The sequence below is a fragment of the Microtus pennsylvanicus genome, chromosome 8 (genome assembly GCF_037038515.1).
Source record: "Microtus pennsylvanicus isolate mMicPen1 chromosome 8, mMicPen1.hap1, whole genome shotgun sequence".
Taxonomy (NCBI): Eukaryota; Metazoa; Chordata; class Mammalia; order Rodentia; family Cricetidae; genus Microtus; species Microtus pennsylvanicus.
This window is the reverse complement of record NC_134586.1, coordinates 68,812,498-68,829,239: the sequence shown is the minus strand read 5'-3', so window position 1 is coordinate 68,829,239 and position 16,742 is coordinate 68,812,498. Positions and strand designations below refer to the sequence as shown.

At 42.1% G+C, this 16,742-nt stretch overlaps 1 protein-coding gene across 4 annotated transcripts in view; it reads right to left on the bottom strand.

The window, feature by feature from the left end:
- Positions 1–16,742, bottom strand: part of Ctnna2 (catenin alpha 2) — a 1,099,183-nt gene that overhangs the window by 342,415 nt on the left and 740,026 nt on the right. The gene's annotated exons all lie outside the window — the stretch shown is intronic.

Here is a 16,742-nt window from a genome sequence, read left to right as displayed (position 1 = left end):
AACTCCACACTGGCCACAAATATTGTTGGTTTAAACATAGTCATGGTTCTATGGTGCATGTTAGTTTGTAAAGACAAACCGATACATGCGAGCAAGGAGGGTGGCTGTCAGTGCTGCTCATTGTATTGGAACACAGCAAGGACAAGGATTTCTCACCAAAATGCAACTCACTGAATTCGTTCCTTCTGAAAGGATGTGAGGCCAGCAGAAACTTACTTCTGCATGAGAACAGTCCCCAAATCAAGAGTAGTATTTGCCAAAAGACACTGTTTCCAAAGAAGGAAAGAGTGGCTGTAGAGATGGCTCAGCAGTTTAAGGGTTCTTGCTACTCTTGAGGGAGACAGGAGTGTGATTCCCAGCGCTCATATCACGTAGCTCACAATCGGTTATGTGTACATCCAGGACCAGGGAGAACTGATCCCAATTTCTGGCCTCTCCAGTCACTTGCACTCACACAGGAAGATATAAGCACGAGTGCGCACACATACACACACACAGACAAGTGTGCATGCCCCCCCCATATTGAACATATCTTAAACAGAGGACACAATTAAACTTTCATGTGACGTTCCCAGGCGCTGGAGTAGGATGCACAGACAAGGAGACAATTAATTTATTTTCAGAAATCCAGATGAGGCACAACTTATAGAAGTTAAAGGGCAGATTTTTGGAAAGGACCAGTTTTTAGTGCTATAAATAAAACTTTGACAGAGATGAAAGTGGGAATCCTTGCTGGATTCTCAATTCTCAAGTCAAACCAGTGTGTCACAGGGCAAGAATGGCCCTCTGTCTGTAGTTTCTGATAACAACGGGTTAAAGAAAAATCAAATCCTTTATCTAAAAGGCAGAAGACATGACAAGGGGATGGGAGGGTAACACAGGGAAATAGTGCAGACATTTTCTTCCCTTTTTCAACCATAGAGAGCACCCAGAAGGACAATCAGAAGCCACAGCCTTGTCAGTGATCCGGAATGTAAGTCCTGGAGAAGCAGTGCCTTCAACGCAGCCTCATTTACCAATTGGCCCATGTTTATAGCCAGTTTCTCTGGAATGTTGTCGTGAAGTGACAGTTCTACACCTTGGTGCTAGGCGGTGGTAAGGGTGCACGCTGTGCATCCAGGAGGATCTGAGTGCAGATCTCCAGCACCAATAGAAAAATCTCAATGTGGCTGCACATGCCTCTAACTTCCCAGCTGGAGAAGAGGACAAGAGACAGGAGGACCTCCAGGACTTGCTGACCCTCAGCCTAGCCAAAGAGAGCAATCTCCAGGCTCTGTGGGAGACACATTCTCAAGGGAACAAGGGAGTGAAGAATAGAGGAGGCCGTCTGCACACACACTCACCCTCCTCCCCAATCACAGACGGTCCGGAGCCAGCTGGAGTATATTCCAATCCATTAGCCTCAGGGGTATTCAGAGGAGGCCTGACAGGCCAAGGGAGGCTTGCAGACTGACAAGACAGCAGACACAGATCCTGCGGCAGGAGTGTGTGTGGCCTGGCACAGCCAGCCCGGCATGACGATGCATTCTTAATATGCTGCCCCCCTCGTGGCCGCTCTTCATTTGATTCACCTCAGTTGTCGCAGATTCAGCCTCGGTAGATAAAAGGGCCTCCCTTCTTCTATGCGCCATTCACTGGCCCGTGGAAATGGACCATTTTCACAAACTGCTAATTCTGAAAGCCGTCAGTGGATGGAGACGGGAAGGGGCAAAAATACACAGTTTAAAGGCATGCTCTGAATTTGCTAATAGGCATGCACAGTCCTTCTGGAACTAAAGTAGAATTTTTGATGAAGTACCTTGTGGCAAATTTGAAATATTAGCCTGGGGGCCCCAACAAGACATAATTCACTCCACTGGTGAGAACAAATCTCATTTCCACATCCATTCCTCTAAACTCATTACTAACCCAGGGGAAAATGCTAGCCTACAGCAAGTTTGAATAAAGACACTGGTGGGCCTGTTGCTGTATTACTAAATGCAATCATGAGCAACAAGCCACTTGGTGACAATGAACCCCTGGACCTATGGAGTCCCAAGAAGGCAGCTTCTAAAAAGGCTCAATCATCCACCCAGAGCAGCACAAGATTCTGCTACTTTGTTCAATAATTGTTGAAAAAGACACACCCTGGCTCAAACAGACTGACTGTCAGCTTGCCCGTCAGTGAACAATGACTGAGAATAATTGACTATACATCCATTTTGAACATTAAGACTAAAAGTTAAATAGGCAGTTTCATTAGGAAAATTAAACAAAAATAATGGCTTTAAGTTCAGAAAGATCTAGATTCAAATTTAAGATTTAAAATTAATCTTATTATCTCCTTTTAAGTGCTAGCTGTCTCATGAGAAGTGTAAGTCTTAGCTAAATGAAAATGATCTTTGGGCACGGTCAATGCGAATATTGTTTTCTGTTATGGCCTCTAATGTCATGTCATATAGTTCTCAATAAATACATGTAAACAAGATCAACTCTCCTGGTGTGTTATGTACTTTGAGATAGATAATACATCTAAATGGCTTAGTGTGTTTCTGACATAAGGTAATTTCATAACAGATACATAGTAAATGACCTGCTAGTATTTGCCCCAATGGAAAGGCTACACGGACAGGCAAGAGTGTTCACTGAATGAGTTGGTTTGTAGGAACTGCTTTAAGCCTATGACAACAGGTCAGCAACAGTGTGCTACCCAGTCCTTAGCCTTTAACATGCTCGCTAGAAGTTTCCTCTAAATTTCCGTTGAGCACTTGCGCTGTTACAGCCAAAGAAAAATTCTGTGCATGTTTCTAGAGGACACCCTTAAGTAGCTATTTGGAGAGAAATCCATATGTTCCCATAGAGGCAATGCATCCCAACTAAGAGTGTCTCCTAACTTCTTGCTGCATCTGAACTGTCTTCATCTCGACCCGGCCACATGGTCCCTCATACTCTTTGAAAGCAGTGTGCCTTTCCAACTGCCTTATGAGTTTTCCAATGAAGACATATGTCCAGACGTGAGGAGTGAGGTGAAGAGGGGGGAGTACATCATCATAAATGCTTATAAAAGGGTGTCAGTTCCCACAGCTATTATCAAGCATCTGGAACAAAGCATCTTAGGGGAGGAAAGGTTTATGTTGCCTCAGAATTTGAGGAAGCACAGTTCACCATGGTGGGGAAGGCATGGCAGCAGGAATCTGATGCAGCTGCTCACATCACAATTGCAGTCACGAAGCAAGAGGACAACAGGAAGTGGAATCTGTCTATCAAACCTCAAGGTTTACCCCAGTGACTTACTTCCTCCAGTAAGGCTCCTCCTAAAATTTCTATAGCCCTTTACCACAAGTTGGGGATCAAGTATTCAAATACACAGACCTATGGAGGACATTTCACATGTACAAGCTAGGAAGAGCTTCTAGCGCAGTTGTAGCCCACACTGAGCAAATGGAAGCAGGAATATCTCCAAGTTGAACAAGTAAGTTTTGGGCGTATGCTGTAGCTAGGTCAAAACAGGCATGCAAATGATAGCCTGAGACAGAACAATTGGTGAATTAATTATGGCTGTGTTTATACTTTCATTGTCAGAGCTGATTATTTATTGGTTTGAAATAAGTTCCCTTTTCTTCATTTGGCGATCTTCACTGAATGGCAACATATGTGGATTTCCACAAGTAGTTTTGTGGCTTCCGAGGACAGTTTACACCTTCATGTGAAGAAGGCAGTCACAATAACCAAGGAACACACATTCCCAGAAGCCAAACAGGTCTTTTAATATTTATTTATATTTATTCATTTTTAGGTTTATGAGGGCTCTATCTGCATGTATGATTTTATGCCAGAAGAGGTCATCAGATTCCACTACAGATGCTTGTGATCCACCATGTGGCTGCTGGTAATGGAACTCAGGACCTCTGAAAGAGCCGCCAGTGCTTTTATACACTGTCCCATCTCTCCAGCTCCAGCCCTTTGCTTTTTAATAAAAAGTGTTACTGTTGCTCTTTTCCTGCTTCAGGTTTGAGCTTTTCTAACTCTTTTGGTACATCACACCAACATGTTTTCATCTTTGAAGAGGACACAACACCTAGATTTTCCAGAAAAGGATAGGTCAGCCAAATCTCTTTCCCTTGCACATTCATAGATCATCAAACCCACTTTCCAACCAGCTCGCCTCTTGTCCCTCTTGCTGCCTTCCTCAAACCATCCTCACGCAAGCTGGCTCACCCAGGCAGGGATGGGGTTTAGACAAGGGAATGCGGAGAAATTCACTTGTCTGTAGTCATTTTTTGTCTGTCATATTCATATGTATGTAAAAGTAGCAATTTTTGTTTTCTGTTGATTTCTTTCAGCTGCCCTCAGGCTTGCACCCTGGGAATAGCACACATTTTTTTAACTTGTACAAATTCTGTGTAAGAGTGGAGAGAGGTGGCAGGAGTGGAGACAAAGACTGGAAGGAAGGACATGCTGGCCTTCATTTGCAATGCCATAACAACACACTAGGACAAAGAATCACAGTTTCAACAAAACAAGGTAACAAAGGGGCCATATGGAGCCTTTTATTTTGATTTTTTTCTGGCTGAAACACTATATAAATGGGAGAGAGGAGCAAAAGAGAAGAAATCATAGGAAGACCCAAAACAAAATCATGGGGAAGTCCACAGTGCACTCACTGTTATTATACTTGAAGATAGTTATGGCATTTTCTATCAATAAACCGAGAGATTCTATTCAAATCTGTCCTCCTGGAAGGCTAGACCTAAAGAAATCAATGGTTTTCTTTTCTTTTCCTTTTCCTTTTGAAGAAGATAGTTTGTGTTTCCTTAAAAGGAAAGTTTCAGTGGCACATCTTATTTTAGAATCTCTAACTTTATCTTCAAGTTTTTCCTCAACTCTTTTTCTTAAATTAGAGCTGTTTGCTAATTTGTGATTTTTTTTTTTTTTAATTTCTGGCCCCACTTTGTTTGGGCTTGAGAGTCATGAGCTAAAGGTGGTCATTGCAAAGCCAAGAATGGGAATACTGAGTCTCCATCATCTTCAGAAGCACACAGATGAAGGGAAGGTGGGTAATGGGGGAGGAGGTGGAGGAGGAACTCTTCGGAGCATAGGAAAAAGAAAATGACAAGAAGACTAGAGTTGCCATCTGCTGGAGGAGGGGAAGAATGACATTTGACACTTGCTAGAGAAAAGTCAAACTCGTGAGTCTAGGTAATGAATCTCCCCTTGCTGTGTATTGCCAGTTAAGAGATAGCAAATAGCCGACGTGTGCTATTATTTCAGAATAATAGTCTGGGAGCTATGTAGACTATATTTGTGGGAATTTAAACAATAGCATATTCTCTGCCTTCTTGTGGGCCCCCACATCATCTTTAAAGAGATATGGCGTCCTATCCCTTCAAATGTCGCATCAGCATTGACATTCCTTCAATGTGTATTTCTTGCTTTCACCATTGGGCCTTTGAAGATTGGGTTTCTTCTGTAAGTGTGCCTAATCAATGTGTGCAGGGTTTTTTTTTTCCTGCTTACATAACAACCAAGAAAAAAATGCTTAAATTCAATAAAAGAAGCAAGGGACTGCGAGGAGTAGGCACTCTCAACGGATACTCTCATTTTGTCCACAGTTCTCAGTGACACCATAAACCGATTGCTGTACCCCTCTGGGTGTTGATATTTTCAAGCTGTAAAATTATGAGTGCTACGGAGGATGGGCTGCGGAGTCTAAATCATCTCGAAAGTCCTTTTTAGCTCTCCAATTCTGTGAATCTATAAGCATTCCCAACTTATGTAGCACTTAGAACATGAATATTCAAGCTAAATTCTCATCATTGCTTACACAGAATTCAGCAAAACTGTGTCTAATGCCCTGATTAATCAGCCATAGCCATCTTCTTTGTCAGTGAAGGGGAAAAAAGTTTTACCCCTTCTCATGCTATAGAGGGAAAAAAAAAATAACCCACTCATTTGAACCTGATTTCGCTGATGCTGGGTTTGTCAGAGTTGCTGACATTCCACAACCCCTTAATCAAGAAAAAGAAGAAATGAAGTTAAGAATCACACCACAACTGCTAATGACCTCTAAAACAAGAAGGAGAAACTGAAGCTAAGCCTCCCACCAGTGCTGGAGTAACCGGTATATGGCCAAATGGATGAGATAATTCAATTGGCAAATTCTGCTTTAACTGAAATGAACCCGCCTGTCTTTCTGAGGCTCTACATCATACATACCCACAGCATCTAAGTCGGTCATCCTTCCACTCACATATTCATTCAGTAATATGTTTAATGAATGTATTTCCTTTTTTTGCTATTGTTTTTGTTTGAGAAAGGGTCTCTCTACATAGCCCTGGTGGTCCTGAAGCATTTATATAGACCAAGTTGGCTTCAAATTTATAGAGATCCACCAGTCACTGATGGTGCTGGGGTTAAAGGTGTGTACCACCATTTCTGGCCTAATGAATATATTTTCAATGCTTGTTTTCATACATGTAGAAGGAAGGTCACAAAACCTGAGTTCTCATGAAGTTTCACTTATGGTCGGAGGAGAGAAAACATATATACCTAGGAAAACCATAGCCTGTGACAACAAGTGCCAAGGCAGACCATTAAAGCAGGGGCCATGACCACAATCGAAAGACTTCTGTGGACTGAGAGGACAGAGCAAATAATTTCTAAACTGAAACTGAGTCACAGACATGGTGTATCAGTTGCTTTTCTCATTACAAGATAAAATCTCAAAGAGAAGCAACTCATGGAAGGAAGTTTTATTTTGGCTCAGAGAGAGAATTTGTGCATGGTTATGAGGGAGGTCATGAGGCTGGGGCTCAGGGCAGCTGGTCACATCGCATTCCTAGTGAGCAGCCGAGACATGAATGAAGGTGTTCAACTTGCTCTCACCTTCTCTTCTGGTTCAGAACTTCACAGCGTGGTAATGTTTTGCTGATATTTAAAGTGAATCTTCCCACCACAATTAACCCAATCTAGAAACTCTCTAACAGACATGTCCACAGATTGGTTTCCTAGGTGATGCTAAATCCTGACAAGGTGGCAACCAATACGGCTATGCAAAGATGAGGGGAGGGCATTGACAAAACAAGTTGGTACTGAAGGGTGAGGTCAAAGGAAGAGGTGACGGAATAAAAACATACAAGAGGGCAAGGTGAGAGAAGAGATGTGGGAAAGGCCCAGAACAGACAGAGTCCACATATTTTGTGAAACAGTGTTATTTACATGTAAATTAGTCCCCCATCTCCACACGTTACTGTGTTTGCTTCAACTTTCTCTACTCCTAGCTGTCCCAAATCTATGTGCACACAAGCCTGCTGGTTGGCTGACTAGATAGGAATCCTTACACTAGCTCATATGTTAAGTAAGGGCTTAACCAAATAGTCAGAGTTCTTATTGTAGCCTTGGACCTCAAATACATGTCTTGGCCAAGGAAGTACACTCCCCAAGAAGGCAAGCGACCCCTAAGATGTTGTCTATGGCTCTGGAATCTCTTATGATGCCCCCCCCCCCCCCCCGCAGGAGCATCCTATGAAGAATGACAGGAGAATACATTAAAAGCATAGAAAATGACCCACCTTAGTTGAGAGGCTCCGATGGTCTTTGTACGCACACATTACCTGGCTTTAATTGAAACTGGTACAAGTAATTCTGTAATATTTGTGCTGCTCATGCTACAAAGGCCATCTTTGTCTAGTACAGCAGCCCAGATAATAATGGGGGGATTAATTCAGACAGGTTATTTGGCATTTTTCTTTGATACAAACTCCATTTTTTTCATACTTTTCTTCTGACTGGAGGGTGATCTTTAATTATAGTTTCAAGATGAGACCATACAATAAGGAGGTTGTTAAATATTATTAAAACTGGAATGTCTCTGATGTTCACTAAGAGTTGTCTGAGCTCATTTCACATTCATGAGTCCATGAAATGAATGGTCTATTGGGGGATAATCTTGCTCCTTCTCCAGAACCCACAGCGGTCTAGGGATTCTCTGAAGTGTAACTGGAAGAAACTGGCAGGTGCCACGACCTATGCTACCCCGCTGATCTCCATGGCGTTAAACAATGTACTTGAATGTACTGAGACAGAAAGGAGAGAGCCAGAGGAAAAAGTGGATCTGGGAGTGAGGGAGAAAGGAAGAAGGAGGTAACAGAGGGGGATTGGGGAAAGAAAAGAGGAGTTGAATTTCAGAGATTGTGAGAAAACAAAAATGAAACAGAGGTGGGACACAAAAGTAGAAAGGGGGCTATGTGGATGGAGAAAGATGCCTAGCTGGAATGGTTGAGGGAAACAGATCAGAGATCGCACCATCTCACACACTCACACACGCACACGCATACAAGCACGTCCGTTGATCTATGTAATAACTTATGAGTCTGGATATTCTATTTCAGATGAGAACTCCTGGCCATTCTGCAGATCTGGCCAGAAGCAGGTTGGGATATAATGGTGCTAAATTTCTCCAAGGGTGATGCTCTGGGTCCTTAGATTAGGGAACTATTGAGCTATGTATGAAGAAGATCTTCATACCAAGGGTACCAAAGGACCAAGACAAGGTGGCTGCCATCATCAGCCCACCCTCATCCTCTTCAGGGGCTGGTACCTGCAGCGAGGACTACTTTCAAAATTAAACTATGCTTCCTGCTTTTGCACAGGACTTAAGTTCAGCTCCTACCACCCACATCCACTCTCACAATCACTTGTGATTCAGGATCCTGAGGGGAGTTGATTCCTCCTGCCTCTGAGGGCACCAGCACATACATGCCCGTACACATAATTAAAAATAAAATAAATCTTAAAATAAGAATCAGAGCTCTGTTAAAATGGCACATACTCTATTTACTGTGCTCAAATTATTGCCACTTCATAGAAAGAAAGTTAAGTTCTGCTTTCCCAGTGCCCAGGACCAGGAATTGGGCTGCCCAGCCCACTCTCTTGAGCATTGCAATGTGCTGGGACTGGTTTTGGAATTTGGCCTCTCATTGGCAGGATTCTTTCTTTCACGTGCTCCAGATTAACAAAAGTGGCAGCCTTTTTGGAAAACGGACAAGGCAGCCCTGGCACCCATTTCCACAAAGCTCTTTTTCTGATTGTCATGGTAACGCAGGCAGGCAGGCAAGGCAAGGCCTCGGTTGGGACTGTCTGTCTGAGCCCAGGCCAGGCTGCCACGTGGGCTTAGTGGTGCATGGTCTCAAATTGCGGGAGCCTGTGGGCGACCACAGTGGGGTGCACAGTAGCCTGTGCCAGGGAATTAGTGCCTCTGTGAACTAAATCTACGTGGGCTCGAACTTTGTGTTACTATGACAATGGTAAACAGGTCCTCTAGCTTCAGGGAAATGAAGCATCGCTCAGATTCTGAAAAGCACCCTTAGACCATGCATAGCTCTGTTTTAATGCCTCGGAGAATGCTGTATTCATTATATTCACCTGGCATTTTATTGACAGTGACCTATACTGAGGGCTTTAGAGGCTCCAACTAGTAAGAACCTTGTCATAGGATAGAAAGGAAAGAATTAAGCATGCCACTCAGATAGTAATTAATTTGCTCTCTAGAAAGAAAACAAAATTAAAAGGATCTGTGAAATTCTGGATATACTAGAAATATCTCAAGCTCCGTCTTTTAAAATGCGTGTGCATTTTTGTTTCTTAGAGCATATTTCAATTACACATAATAATGGATTTCACTGACATTTTAATACATGTATGTAAAGTTTCTTGGTCCCACTCATTCCTCTTGACTTCTCATGTTCCTCCAAAGCATCTCCAACTGACTTCAACCTCCCTATCTAACTCTTTAAAGAAAAAATCATTTAATGCATATGGGCATTTTTTCTGCATACCACATGTATGGTGCCCAAGGTGGGCAGAAGAGAGCAGTTCAGACCCGGAGCTATAGTCAGATGTGTGTCATGCGTCAAACCAGATTCCTCTGAAAGAGCAGCTCACACACTGTTTAAGAGCTTAAACTCTTAAACACCGAGCCATTCTTCCAGTCCTAATATCCTCATGCCTCCACTTTGATGGTGATGGGATTACAGAGGTGTAAAACCATACCTGGTTTATGCAGTGCTGGGGACCACACACAGTGTTTTGTATCTCCTAAGGAAACACTCTACCAACTAAGCTGCAACATAGCTCCTTGCCCCCACACTTGAAATTGTGTTTTTGTTGTGTAGTTGCTTCCTATGACAAAGGAATAGCCATCCACTTGAAAAAGTAAAATGAAATATAGAACATCTTCAGAAAGGCCATAGTTTGTCTTAGAGTATAGATCAGCTCTCATTCCAGAGCACACCTTGTAAAACATTTTAGGAGAAATAAGGTATTGATTAATTACAGTCACAGTAAAGACTAAGCTTGCATTAGTATTTTCTGCCACCAGAAACACCACTCTTTGTCATTTGTCCGTGTAAATGAATACATGCATATACACACTGGCAAAAACCTTTCCAAGATCAACTCAGCTTAGAATAGAAAAAATCCTGAGAGATTGAAAACACAGGTTCATCACACGCTTACACAAATGATAGAAGCCATAATGATCCCTAGCTCATTTGCATGCATAGTAAGGTGCCACTAAACATCACAGAATCTTTTAGAATATGCTGCAAGTATATAATAAACAAAAAAGGATAATAAGTACTTGAGGACAGAAAGATGTCTCAATAGTTAAGAGAATACACTGCTTTTGCAAAAGAACTGATTTCAGTTGCCAGTATCCATGTCAGGGGAGTCAAAGTCTCCTATAACTCTAACCCGAGGGACATCCAACACCTCTTCTACATGAACACACACACACCTACATATAACTGAAAATATTAAAGAATATTAGACACACAATGGTTTTCACAAGTCTCGCTCATTTCCCTCTTTTTTGCACTTCCCCTAGCATCTCCACTTTACCTTCGAAAAATACCTGGTCCTATCTGCCAGGCTGAGTGCAGACTTCTTTCTGTCTACCAGTCATGCCTGGATAGCCATATTAAAGACTTTTCCTTGATGTGAAATTTCCAGACTTTCTCCATCAAATATTCAAAAATTTGAATCCCTGAGCTCCCCTCCTAGGTGGCTTTGATATTTAATTATTTATTTAGGAGGTGTGTTGCAGAAAATTCCTTTACATTGTGTGAAGATGTGTCACTGTGATTGGCTTAATAAAGAGTGGAATGGCCAATAGCTAGGCAGAAAGAGGTTAGGCAGGACTTCTGGGGACAGAGAAGTCTCCAGGAAGAAGAAAGGAGGAGCCGTCAACCAGATGCAGAGGGAACATGGTATTTAGGAAGAAAGGTAAAAGTCATCAGTCATGTGGCAACATGTATTGGTTAATTTAAGTTATAAGAGCTAGTGGGAATAGCCTAAGCTATAAGCAAATCTTTTATAATAATAAGACTCCGAGTCATTTTTAGTGAGCGGCAGACCAAACAAAATCTCTCTACAGAAGTGATCAAATCTTTAAACATGTTCTGCCTGCTATGAACTTTTCTTATAGTCATTTGTCTATGTGGGCATGCCAGAGAAACTAACAAGTCATACAGATGCTTATAAATACATGTCTGTGCCATCTGGTCCATTAAAAAAACCTCCATAAGGACCTGGGACTTTCCACAGGGCAGGGAACCCTGACTGCTCTTTTGACTGGAGAGAGAGGGGGAGAGGAGTGGGGGGAGGGAGAGAAGGGTGGGAGGAGGAGGAGGGAAATGGGAGGCTGGGAGGAGGCGGGAACTTTTTTTTTCTTTTTCTCAATAAAAAAATTTTTTAAAAAACCCTCCATAAATATATGAATGTGAATGTTGATCTTAGTGCATTTATTATGCCTTAGTGGCCATTGTAGTATAATGCCATGTTTAAGATCTTCCTTCCTTCCTTCCTTCCTTCCTTCCTTCCTTCCCTCCCTCCCTCCCTTCCATCCCTCCTTCTGTCCCTCTCCCCTTTCCTTTTTTTTTCTTTTTTTTATTTCTCTTTTTGAAAGTGAAAAGTAAAGTTGGGCACAGTGACTCTTGACTTTAATACCAGCACTCAGGAGACAAAGGCAGATAGATCTCTAAGAGTTCAAGACCAGACTGGCCTACGCAGAAAGTTCCAGGCCTGCAAAAACTACACAGTGAGACCTTGTCTCAAAAGTGGAATAAAACAGAGGAAGAGGAGAAAGCATTAAATATTTAGTAGGAAATCATTCAATCTGTGATTTACTTAACAACATTCAAAACCTCTGTCATAAAAGTGGCAAGATACTAAGGGCCTTTCCTTCTTTATTCTTATGTTGAATAAGAAATAAAGCCAGATCTACTTCTCTATGCCACAGTATTCTATGGAGAATTCAAATGCTGTGGGGGACTCACTTGCTCTACAAGGCAGACAGCTATATGACTCTCTTATTCCAGAGAAGTTCTGCCATGGTTCATTCTCAGAGTTAAGTTCAAGGGCCATCAGGCAAAAAATGAAATCTGGAGAAATTCCAAGACTGTTCTCCAATCCAGACTCTATTTTGCAAAGAAATGAAAGAAGGAACTGGTCATCTATGAATATGTCTACAGTTTTAGCAGCAGTCCTTATGAAAATAGAAGCACCATACAGCCCTAGATGCAATGTTAGAATCAGCTGCTTATTTGTACCATATTATTTTTATTTTTTTAAAAGCTGTGAATCAAGACAAGGATATTAATCCCATTTTATAGATGAAAAAAAAAACCTTAGCCCTGATGGTTAACAGATAAATCATTGAGTTGCTTAAAAATATTAAATGGATTTAAAAAAAATAATGGCCAGCATTAAAGCACTTGGAAAATGTCAGAATCAGAGAAAGATTCTTTTGTGGCATTTTGATTATCACTTTGTAACATGCATTTCCTCTCTTATCAGTTCTCAAAATAGTTGTATAGAAAATACTGCCTCATTTCCGACCAGCAGGCCACAGGAAAAGACACTCACTTGCAGAAGGCCCACGTCAGGAGCTGTTAATATCTTCCTACAAACATCAAATGATTCCGAGGGAGTTTTGAAGATGTCCCACTTTAACCTCCTGACACCAGTGTAGTCAGGTGGGTGGTAAATGCCACTTAGTGTCCTTTGTAAATCAGGAGTTTTTCTGGTAGCTGGGATGGTATGCTGGGTAGCCCGGAACCCGAGTGAAAAGTTGAGTTGTGAGACCCAGATACAAGAGGCCTTCCAACTAGTTCACCCAAGTCACATGGAATTACTTTTCTTTTTTCATCCACTTTAGCTTTTCAAAGAGCAAAGTCATCAAAGCAAACATCACTTTGCTCACCACAAACGCTGAATAATATCCTGAGCCATATACGTACATCTCAGAGATGTTCTCTGGTCTCTGTAATGTCCACAGGTCCAGGAGGGATGCACTTGTCTCCATGTTACGTAAAGAAGCAAGCCCTGCTTATGTGGTCCGTTTGGCAATGTGCCAGTCTCATTCTGTCCAACTACTTGACAGTTGTTTGAAACCAAGCTAACAACATTAACAATGACACTTCAAAAACTGGATGCTTTCCCCAGCCCTTGTCAGGCAATTGTATTGAAAACAAGTGGTTGATTCGCAGTAAATAATGTTCAAACAGGTAAGAGACTCTTTGAATGCCAATTATATTGAAATTAAGTACAGTAGATGGGTTTAAATTCTCTTAAGTAATTTTCTATTTCTAAAGTTAGTGCTTATCTACACAGGATAGTGACCATATGACCACAGTCAGCCTGTGCAAAGGAATCAAGGCAGGCTGGGCCTTTCTCTGTGCCAGGGACTGATAAAGAGTGAGTCTCCTACTGTTAGCAGTTCTGGGTGTAGAAATGGACTCACAACATCCTACTTTGGTTTAATCTTCGGTTAAGAAGTGCTCAGACAGGGGGAGAGAGATGACTCAGTGGTTAGGAGCATGTGTGCCTCTGCCAGAGGACCTGAGTTTGGGTCCCAGTAACTGTTCCAGGTGGCTCACAACTGCCTGTATCTCTAGCTCCAGAAGATCCACACACCTCTGACCTCTGCAGGCAACTTCACTTATATGCACATAGCAACACGCAGACACACATCCCTACACAACGTGAAAAATAAAAAAAAGTATATTTTTTTTATAAAGGATTTTTAAATCACAAATACACCAAAACCTTCTTGTAGGATCATTCAGAGCTTGCCCATGTTGGCTGTCTAACGTCAGGAAGAACAGTCAAAGAATTAGAGGCTTCAGTTAATATTGCTCTGCAGGCCAGGGAAGCATGCCTGTCTATGCCAAGGGCTTGCTTTAAGGCTTAACTTCACATGAAAGGTTCAGTCACATTGCTTAACAATTTTGTTTCAAAATCTTAAGGTTCCTGTCTATAAATTGGTACAGCGTTATATCACACAAATTCTCCTCCATACAAATAGCTTCAAATGATGCCATTGAAAGAAGCCCCCAATACTTTTAACACTGAGGATATCTTACATTCTCCAGGTGTTGTGAGATTCTTTCCAAATTAAGAGATCCATGAATGAGAGAGGCGAAAGGGCTATTAGACATCTTATCTAACATCTCTGCGTATGCTGAAAGGACTTGCTAATAAGGCAGTAAGTCAGAACTGATACACATACGCTGCGACTCTATGTTCACTATGCCCAAAATACACTTTGAGTGAGTTAGCTATTGAGAAATTTTATGAGAAAATTTAAAGGGTGTGGGTGGGCTTGGGAAACATCTGGAGAGCAGTGTAAGACAGGGTTGAATGCACCACTTAATTTAGGATGAATGGGAGACAGAGGGCGAGAATCACCCAGCCTTCTGGGACTGTGATCCCTGTCAGAAGGAGTCAGGCTGCAGAGAGAAAGTGCTATCCCCAATATTTCATATGCTTCAGCACTTACTATGTATCCACCTCACGGCTGCTGACTCAGCAGGTGCTATGATTTGAATGTGAAATGCATGCCACAGGCTCTTGTGTTTGAACACTTGGTCCCCGGTTGGTGTTTCAAAAGGTTGTGGAACCTTTTAGAAGCTTGCTGGAAGAAGTGGCTTACTGGAGGCATTCTTGAATTTTAGGGCATAGTGTCACTTCCTGTTTGCTCTCTGCTTCCTGACTACAAACACAATGTGATCAACAGCTTTCTGCTTTGGCGGCCATATCTTCTATGCCCTGTTGGAATATATTCTCTTAAATTGTAAGCCAAAATAAAGCCTCCCTTGAATTGCTTCTTACTAGGCATTTTATCAGAACAAGAAAAGTAAGTAGCACTGCAGGTGCATCTACAGGACATAAGTGTTTGTGGCTGGATGAGAGTGGTCGAGAGTGAGCATGACAGACAGCTAGAGCTAAAGATAGAGACTAAGAGGAAGTCAGAATCTGCAGGCCAATGTAGTGTCTATAGATGATCAGAATAAGCAATATTTACTTAGAGGTTCTTGAGAACACCAGCCACTTGAAGAAAATGCCACAAGGATGTAGAAAATGACGTATTTGGATGCCATTCTAACAAGGAAGTTGGTCATCACTTGTCCCCATGACTTCACTGGGCTATGTTTAGATTGTACTGTAAAGTACAGAGAAAGTCTGAGGAACTTGCTAATGAATCTGGTCTCCCACATTCAAAATGAGGTTTCTGAATATGTGTGCTCATTCTATTTTGTTCAGTCCTTTTCCATGCAAACAGCAACAGATGGTTATAGGGGGTTGAGAGGAGTAGGAATCCAGAAGGAAGTCTGAACCACCTCCTCTCCTTTCTTGTTAGGACCTTGCTGGATGAACCCCATAGAACAGAAGATGGTATTAGAATCAAGAAAGGCTTCACAGTCTCAAGGGCAGTTGCTCTCCAGGTCTTTTAATTACCCCATAAAGGATGGAAGGAGTGTGAAAAAAATCGTTTTGTATCATCAATGCTAGATAAGGAAAATGGCTTAGATATTCAGCGCTTTGGTTTTCTTATAATGGGAACATGGCAGATTCTCTGATCTATAAATGGAATTAAGTCATTAAAATGCTTTGATTTACTGTCTGAAACAGAGTGATCATTTTATAAAATACTTTGCTGCTGGTGGTGAAATTGTTCATATTCGTGAAGGTTTATAAAAAAAAAACGGTGCATGGATTCCTTTAGGATGAATTTCTACCTCATTCACTCCAAAATTCTGGTCATTTCATTTACTGTAACATCGTTTGCTTGGGCCTCAGGGCTGCAGAGCATGCCATTCCCTATGCAGGGTCTCTCAGGTCTTAAAGCTTTCCACAGTGGCCTCTTATTCAACAGTCATGTTTCAACTCAAGTGACACCTCAGAGATACTGTCCTGGTTTCATTTCTGTTGCTGTGATAAAATATACTGACATAAAGCAACTAAGTGAGAGAGAGGTTTATTTCAGGCTACAATGCAGGCTCCAGTCCACCATTATTGGGGAAAGTGGGTGCAGGAACTTCGCCAGCTGGCCATGGCATGTACACAGCCAGGAGCAGAGATGAATGCATACATGCTGGCTTGTGTACTTGTGCTCGGTTCTGCTTCACTACTCATAGACTTTAGTACTTCAACCTATGGAATTGTGAACTGAGTCTTTCAACTTCAATTCATTTAATTAAGACAACCCCCCCCACCAGCCGGGCAGTGGTGGCGCACGCCTTTAATCCCAGCACTCGGGAGGCAGAGGCAGGCGGATCTCTGTGAGTTCGAGGCCAGCCTGGTCTACAGAGCTAGTTCCAGGACAGGCTCCAAAGTCACAGAGAAACCCTGTCTCAAACCCTCCCCCCAAAAAGGACAACCCCCCCAATAGAAAAAGCCATTGGCTAACCCAACATAGACAA